At 39.4% G+C, this 8,871-nt stretch overlaps 2 long non-coding RNA genes across 2 annotated transcripts; both read left to right on the top strand.

Annotated features, from left to right (window-relative positions):
* Positions 1–23: 23 nt before the first annotated feature.
* On the top strand, positions 24–2,531 carry LOC307036956. Its single transcript, XR_013807547.1, has 2 exons — positions 24–449; positions 2,345–2,531. It is a non-coding gene; the product is annotated as an uncharacterized lncRNA (long non-coding RNA).
* Positions 2,532–4,714: 2,183 nt separating this feature from the next.
* LOC307037618 lies at positions 4,715–8,213 on the top strand. Its single transcript, XR_013807724.1, has 3 exons — positions 4,715–5,270; positions 5,976–6,023; positions 6,218–8,213. It is a non-coding gene; the product is annotated as an uncharacterized lncRNA (long non-coding RNA).
* The last annotated feature ends 658 nt before the right edge of the window (positions 8,214–8,871 follow it).

Raw genomic sequence — 8,871 nt, 5'->3', positions numbered from 1 at the left:
GGTATAGAGAGGCGAAGTCCCGCCCATCTACTTCCGACCCATGGGACCCCGGAAGCGGAAAATTATACATTGACGTCAATGGAGAGAGAAAAGTCATCTTTCGATCCCGTTTGAATTGTGCCACGAATGACACATATGATGTTTGTCAAATTAAAAGAACATTTTGCAAGTCAAAAAAATAAAAATGTGTCGTAAAACTGTGAAGTTACAATTTTTTTTGTGTGAAACCGCTCAGTGAACTACAGGTCTCTGGTCTCGCACAATACGCGTCACCATCCCAAAGATGGCTGTCACGTTAGTAAATTTCACCTGTTTCTTTCAGAATGAGGCGAAAAAGTATAAAAAGAGGTGAAAATCACTACAAGTCTGGGCATGTTGAGAGCTGTACATACACGAAAGGGAGCGGTTCTGTAAGAGCCAGCATGCGGGACCGGCTTTACAAGGTTTCAGTGAGTAATATGAGTGCAATGTCTAAGGTTAATGTCAGCTAGCTAACAAGGTACACTAACGTGTTTTGTTTTAGCAACTAGTTTTCTCCTTAAGAACTTTGTGGTGTCTGTGTATGCTGTGGATAACATTAGTGTTCACAAGAACAAGATACACTCCCGTGTTTTGTTTTAGTTGCTCTTCAGATTGAAGCGGCCAGTTCTATATCGACTATATGTGTGATCTCCTTTTTACATCTCGTTGTGTCATTTGAGTTTATTTGCTGTGTGTAGATTCAAGGATTTTGGTTATCTTGTCCAGGGATGCAAACTTGTCACCTTTCGGCGAAATTCTCCGTTTTGAATCCAAAATAGGTCGTTTTTATGATTCCTGTAGATCTGCAATAAAAATATTTTTGGGGTATGGGAGGGGGTCTGGGACCCGGATTAATGTGCGGCCGCGAGCTTTTTTTTATATATTATAATGAAGCGCGAGCTGTGTGCTCGAGTCTTCCTGCCTGTCGGCTCTGCTCATGATGTATAATAAGCCTCTGCTGCTCGGCGATGATGGTCTAGCTTCAGCAGCTACATTACCTACGGTGCGTTCGTTAATATTAACTGTGCGTCCGGAGTCACTGTGGCACAGACTGGACCGCTGGTGAACAGCTGTTAGAACGGGCCGTTCAGGTGTTCAGAGTAGAGCTCCCTGTCGGAGCGGCAGAGCGTGATATGCACTGAAAAGTTTTTTTCCCCCGTCGCAATATTATCGTTGAGCTAGCTAACTAGCATACATTGTCACTATCTGCTAACGTTAGCTTTAGCCTTCGTTTTCTAATCGTTTTTTTCATAGGCTATAAACAGAGGTGGTATAAGTATATATCTTGAAATTGATTAAAAGTGGAAGTACTCAGTTCTTGTACTTGAGTAAAAGTAGAAGTACCAGAGTGTAGGAATACTCTGTTACAGTAAAAGTCCTGCATTCCAAATGTTCCTCAAGTAAAAGTAGAAAATTATTATTATCAAAATATAGTGAAAGTAGCGACAGTAAAAGTAGTCATTTTGCAGATTGGTCCATTTCAGAATAATATGATATGTTTTATAATGACTGATCATTAAAGTGTTATCAAAGCTGGTAAAGGTGCAGCTAGTTTGAATGACTTTGTATACTGCAGGCAGGGTAGCTTTTGGATTTACTCCAGGTGGAACTAAAGTCTGATTTAACACTTGATTATATTTCACATCATTCATCCACATCTGTAAAGTAACTAAAGGTATTACATACATGTAGTGGAGTAAAAGTACACCATTTACCTCTGAACTGTAGTGGAGTAGAAGTACAAAGTAGCAAAACATTGAAATACTTAAGTAAAGTACAAGTATCTCAAAATTGTGCCCAAGTATAGTACTTGTTGAGTTTATGAACTTGGTTACTTTACACCAGTGGCTATAAAGATAGAAAGACTAAGCCTTGCACAGAGGCATGAAAATACATTTTCAAAATGCTCAACAGTGCTGCCAAAATTATAAACTGACTGCTACACAATTAAAATAAATGCTTTTTATATATTTCTATTAGATGTGACTCTATGGCGTTTCTGTTAATATTAACACTGCTGCTTTAGTTGTTCTGACTGCTAAAATCCTGTTATTCCTAATTTTAAAGCCGATATTCTGTGGGGTCAGGGGGCTCGGATCCTTGTCACCTTTTTCATACCTGATGAGTTTGCATCCCTGTTGTCAATTTGTTTGGTTATCTAGGCACAGCTGTGTGTGACTCCCTCTGGTACACTGGTATGTGTTTTCCTAATGTAGAGAGCATTGATTAATTAATAAACTACACACTGACTCTAGATCCTGACCAAATCTTTATTTTTTGATCAAATGTTTTTCAAAAAAATGTATTGTATATTATATAACAGCTGCACATCACAGACCGGAGTCTCTGCTGCTGTGGACCACGATGGAGGCGATCATCCTCCCCATCCCCAAAGACCCTGCATGGCATGGAAATCTCCTCCTCCTGGAACAATTCTACACCCAGCATATGCTCCCTGTGTTGGCCAGTAGAGAGGAGGACATTTAAATAAACATACTCTTAACACCCTCGGACTCTGCGTTGTGTTTCGTATGTGTGATGGGGTGTTATGCAGAGGGGAGGAAAACAGGACACAGCAGATTGGGATTGTGGTGGAGATGCTGAGCAGTTATTTAATTGTTGCGTGTAATTATTATTATACTGCGTGCTTCTTAGTTATTCCATCTTTTGCTGTAACATGGATCTGTATGTAACTCTATATTTACTTGTTATCTACCACACTTCCTTCTACATCATACACCATCATTATACATGATAGTGTATATAGGATATATATTTATTTGTATACATATCTGTAAATTGTATAATTTTATTTTTCGTATTTGGGATTTCTCTTTTGTCCACTCAAATACACTTGGCCCTTTCTCTTTTCCATGTGGAAAATGGCAGCTGCATATTCTGCTTTTCTCATCTGCTCCCTGTCTGCTCATCTACGATGAGAAAATTATATAATTAATTACTAATAATCATTTAAACCTGTTATTACCAATATTTCACAAATTCTTCATGTAAACTTAAGAGTACAGCTGTATGTTGAGTATGTCAACTTTGCTTGGTTCATCTTACTGGGGGGCAGCTACATGGATGTCAGTGCAGTCCACAATAATTTTGCAGCTGAAGGCAGAATGAATTTATTATTGACTCAGAATGAAGCACAACTTCATGTCATACAATACATTGACTTTATTTGTAATTGTGTAAAAAAATATGAATATTGATTAGCAAGCAGGACCTGCAGGAACAGAGAATGGTGATGGATGGAGCTGGGAAGAGAGAAGAATAAAGAAAACAGATCAACTTTATTATCGGATATTAAAAATTCAATTTCAAAACAAGTTGCCGCTCCTACAGTTTTCTAGTATGTAAAGATGATTTCACATGACCAATGCAAAATATCACACTCAATACATGTGTGTCTCTGGGGGGTGCATTGTGCCTTTGATGTATATAAATAATATACCATAACCAAATACTATTACGTACAGTGGAAATCAGGTTGCCAGAGCAGATCAGTCCAGTGTGCTTGTTCCTCAGGGTCTCAGCAGTTACAGGTGAGGTAAAGAAAATAAAAGAGAAAAAGGTCAGTAACAACACTTTAAAGTAACAACACTGAATAATTATCTCTTTTAATAATTTTCTCTCAGTAATCACTCAACTACTGTCTTTCCAACAAACAGATTGACTCACTCTCACTATCATCACAATGAAACACATCCAGAAGAATGTCATGCAAAGCTGCCTGCCTTCCTTCCTTCGACTCTCCCTGAACTGCCTGATCTTTTAATGGTCAATGTTAACCATTTGTGCAGATAGCATTAAGTAGAAAAGATCGCTGATACTAATGTGGGGTTAGCCTACCTCCCGCCCCCTTAGCACCTGGTGGAGGGGGCGATAGGCTACTCTTCAAATGTTTCACAAAATACTTACCATCATGAATACTCTTACTGTTTAACATTTCGGTTTACTTCGTGTTAAGGCTAATACAAATGACAAGGCTAAGTAATGTAATATAATGCTAACTAACATGCTCGCTACTAGCTAGGTAGCTAACTTGACTATGTTCCATGCAAAACATGTATATTACCTGATATGTTTGGTCCAACGACTCCTGGTCCTTTCATCAGACGGGAAGCGATAGAACGAGCAAGTGGTATGATCTCTTTTGTGATTACAACCTCGTACAAAGCACACAGGCATCTTGTAAAAGTGAATTTATTGGAGCAATCTCTTATATTTATTGGAGGGAATAAATCAGTCTTCTTCTTCCTCTTTGCTTTGCGAGTCACAACCAGTCTTGGAGCATTATCGCCTATGACATCACTTACGCGACCCAGAATGCATTTGGGATTTGTAGTCTTTCTAGTTGCGTATTATTCATAGTCTTATATTTCAGCAGTTTTACGACAAACTGTGACTTTTTTTGCATGGAAATGATTGTTTAAGATTGACAAACATCATATGTGTCATTCGTGGCACAATTCAAACGGGATCAAAAGATAACTTTTCTCTCTCCATTGACTTCTATGTATAATTTTCCGCTTCCGGGGTCCCATGGAGGCTCCCGGAAGGGGAGGGACTTCGCCTCTCTATAGAGGACCGCAGTGACGCGTCGTAAAACCCGGAAGTAAGTTAGCATTTTTAGCACTTCCGGTTCCTTCGTCAAAAAGCAATGCATTTTTTCCATAGGGTTCTTGAAAATAGCTCAAAATAAGGTCTGTGGTTGACACAAATTTAAGAGATAAATCACGTTTTGTTCTACGACATTAAATACATCAGCAATGAACCCACTGGTGATTTTTGAAGAGTTTACGTGTCTGAAAAACGATGGTTGTTACCGAGTGGCTGAATAGGACTACAGAAATTGTCGAGGCCGTTGTACGTCATTACGCCGAACACATAAACACTCCCGCTAAGTTTTTTTCCCCTGTGTTCTGCTTGAAAGCAAGTACATGCCTATCTTTAGTATTTGTATATCTATATCTGACCATTAGAATCTGTATTTTTGAAATTGTCGTTTTTAACACCGTAGTTTTACAAATTATAGAATAATTAATTACCAGTGCTTTCCAATTTTACTCGGCAGTTCGTTTCGTTAGCTAACGTTAGCTAAAGCTAGCGCTACTAGTTAGCTACGCAATGGTTTGTTGCTTTGCTCCGGGTTGCAGCCACAGGTCTATGCATGAAACGTGCTCGTTCTATCGTTTCCCGACCAATGTTTTCAAAAGGAGAGTCTGGATTCGTGCCATGAGGTAAGCTGACGTTACATTTTTGTCCATGTCACGGTGAAATGTAAATTATGGGTAGTGACTGTATCGCTGTTTTAGAGATGGCGCTGCTGAAAAGACCGCAACATAAGTAAAGATAATGAATAAATCCTATTAAAACCTGTGTGGCTTATATGATAAGTCTAATTAGTACAAGCAGCATAACGTTTCACCATGTAACTAAAGATTGTAGTCAGGGAAATCAGTTTGACATATTGAACTAATAACAAATCACCTCTGGCTGGCAGAGAACTCTCTGCTCCATAGCTTCTCTTGGACGTAAAATCACATGTACATTTTACATTTATATTCAATTTAATATTCCATCCCTCACATACTTTTGTATAATAACTTATATTTTGTTTTTCTTGTTATGCTGATGCAACACAAACATTTCCCAAATTGGGATCAATACAGTAATATCTTATCTTAATTAATTAAGAGATATAACTATTATAATTAGTGTAGCAGCTGACACCTATTTTCAATATGGATTAATCTACTATTTATTTCTTTAGTTCAATTTTGATCTATAAAAATGTCAAAATAGTGAAAATGTTCACGAGACTTATCAAAGTGCAAGGTTATATCTTTAGATGTTTTGTTTTAGCCTATGTACTGTATGTCTTGATGCTCTGATATGTGACGGTGTGACTTCCATGAAACTAATATTTTATATCTTCCCAACAGACGAGCTGACAGGAAACCTAACACTCTAACAACCACAACATTGCAAAGGCGAGTAAATGTAAATTAAAAACGATTCACAATTTCTTAATTTCTTCTTCTTTCTTGCAGTGAGGTGAAGCTGACCTTGCACTTGGTGCCAGTAAAGATTTTCCTCACGCAGGCTGAATGTTTGTCCTTCCTTACTGACACAGAAGCCCTTGATTTGCAATGCTTCACTAATTGTCATTTCCCTGGCTCCGTAGGGACACTTTACCTCCAGTACAGCGGAAGACCCTACCAGACCATCTGGAGATGCCCCCAACAATCCTGATTGGGAGAGCCACAAACCTGACTCATGGACCTGCATCTGGGTTGCAGTGGTGAATGCCCTGAGGCCCTCACATTCATTCATTGTCCCCCACTGTACAGACAAAACACCATCAAGGGCCTGTTGTTGCCCTAGCACCCTGGCAATAAGGGAAGCAGTCACACGCTTTGACCTCAGGACAGCAACAAAGTTGCTGGCAGTCAACCTTCCTTTCCTGAACAAATGCCAGTTTGGGTTGATTCGCTGACCAGTGGTAGCCACCTGAATTGCCCTCTGTTGCTCTTGAGACAATGCCATGCTTGCCACAATTGCCTGATGCCCAACAGATTTGATAATTTCAGGAACAGTAAGTGTTTCCAAGCTGTAGTGTTCCTCTTCTGGCTCGGGGGAGAGAAGCCAATAAATTCCTGAGAACCTGCCCCCGAGTCTGTCCCTCAGCCAGTCACGATCTTCGGAGGTGGACTCTCTTGTCAGCGGGTTGAATTAGTTATTGGTTGGAGGAAATAGCTCCTCCACTGAATGCGTATACGTTTAGCTGCCTTTGGCTTCTTCCACTGACAAGGGGTGTCAGTGCAGCTGAAATTGTGGATGGCAAAGATGGCTAATGCAGCCGCATGACTGCATTTCCATTCTCCACGTGGGCATTCACATTTTGTGGAGAGAATTCCCTCTTCTCCTGTAGATACCTGTGGTGGTGGGATTGTTTTATTATTTAAAATATATTTACATTTGTAATGCCTTCCCAATTATCCCTTTAATTGTTTATAGCCTACTGTATGTTTATTTCATGGATATTTCTGTGTTTTCTGGTGTTTAATATTTGTAATCTTGGGGCCTCTTCTCTTTAACGTCTACATGCTACCACTGGCTCAGATAATGAAGAACAACAAAATAAGTTACCATAGCTATGCAGATGACACACACATTTACGTAACCATTTCACCAGGAGACTATACTCCAATTCAAACACTGAGTAAGTGCATTGAAAAAATCAATGACTGGATGTGTCAGAACTTTCTCCAATTAAACAAAGACAAAACTGAGGTAATGGTTTTTGGAGCCAAGGCAGGACGTTTAAAAGTTAGCGCTGAGCTTCAGTCTGCAATGTTCAAAACAACAGATAAAGCCAGAAATCTAGGTGTAGTCATGGACTCTGACCTGAGTTTCAGCAGTCACATTAAAACAGTTATTAAATCAGCCTACTATCACCTAAAGAACATAGGATTAAAAGACTAATGTCACAGCAGGATCTGGAGAAACGTGTTCATGCTTTTATCTTCAGTAGACTGGACTACTGTAATGGTGTCTTCACAGGTCTCCCTAAAACATAGATTAGAAAGCTGCAGCTAATTCAGAACGCCACTGCTCGAGTCCTCACTAACACTAAGAAAGTGGATCACATCACTCCTGTTCTGAAGTCTTTACACTGGCTTCCTGCGTGTCAAAGAATAGATTTCAAAATACTGCTGCTGGTTTATAAAGCACTGAATGGTTTAGGACCAAAATACATTTCTGACCTCCTGCTAAATGATGAACCATCCAGATCTCTCAGGTCTTCAGGGACAGGTCAGATTTCTGTCTCCAGAGTCAGAACTAAACATGGAGAAGCAGCGTTCAGTTATTATGCTCCAAATATCTGGAACAAACTCCCAGAAACCTGCAGGTCCGCTGCAACTCTGACTACTTTTAAATCCAGGCTGAAGACTTTTCTTTTTGTCGCTGCTTTTAATTGAACTATTCATATCTTAGACTGCACTGTAACTTTTAACCATGTATTTTTTCTTTTAATGTTTCTTTTATTAGCTTTTCTTTTTAATTACTGATTTTAAATGCCATTTTCTTAATGTCTTTCATTTTTTGTAAAGCACTTTGAATTGCCTTGTGTTGAAAAGTGCTATATAAATAAACTTGCCTTGCCTTGCCGAATAAAGATTTCATGTAACACATAAAATGGATTTGTTGATGGGAATTAATGTCACTAATGTGAATAAATTAACTCTAGGTTAACGGTACTCTTGCTATCACTACTCACCGATACTATAAACCTTGTCCCTCATGCTAGCCCTGACAACACCGGTAAGCACACTGTACTGTCTATCTCCCAACAGTATGGGTGGAATCAAGATGGACTGAAACAACTCCTAGGTTTGATAATTTAATCAAATCCAAATAGGTTGTTAACCTTAGAAGAAAAAAGGACAACAACAATACAACAATTAGGATCACACATATCCCATACAACTTAAATCAAATTCAATATAATAATCACACTTACTAGTGGCCTCTCCTGATTCCTCAATCTCAATGACGTTCATTTATGTATCCCCTCTACACATCAATAAACCCTGCGAAGCTCCACCCAGATTTAAAGTATCACACACATAAACTGAACCCCATTAATTGAACCCTCATACACCCAGCACAAACATGAGTTTACAGCACACCTCCCACTTGGCACCCTGGTCGGATGACCCAAGGAGGCCACCAACCTAAATAACCTTGCTCGACCCCTTGCTTTGACTCCCATCTCAGGTACATCACGGCACCGTATGCGTCATCGCTCCCATCTGAAAACGTGACCCCCCACGG

The sequence above is a fragment of the Notothenia rossii genome (genome assembly GCF_949606895.1).
Source record: "Notothenia rossii genome assembly, chromosome: 4".
In the NCBI taxonomy this organism is placed as follows: Eukaryota; Metazoa; Chordata; class Actinopteri; order Perciformes; family Nototheniidae; genus Notothenia; species Notothenia rossii.
This window is presented reverse-complemented; position numbering and strand designations above follow the sequence as displayed.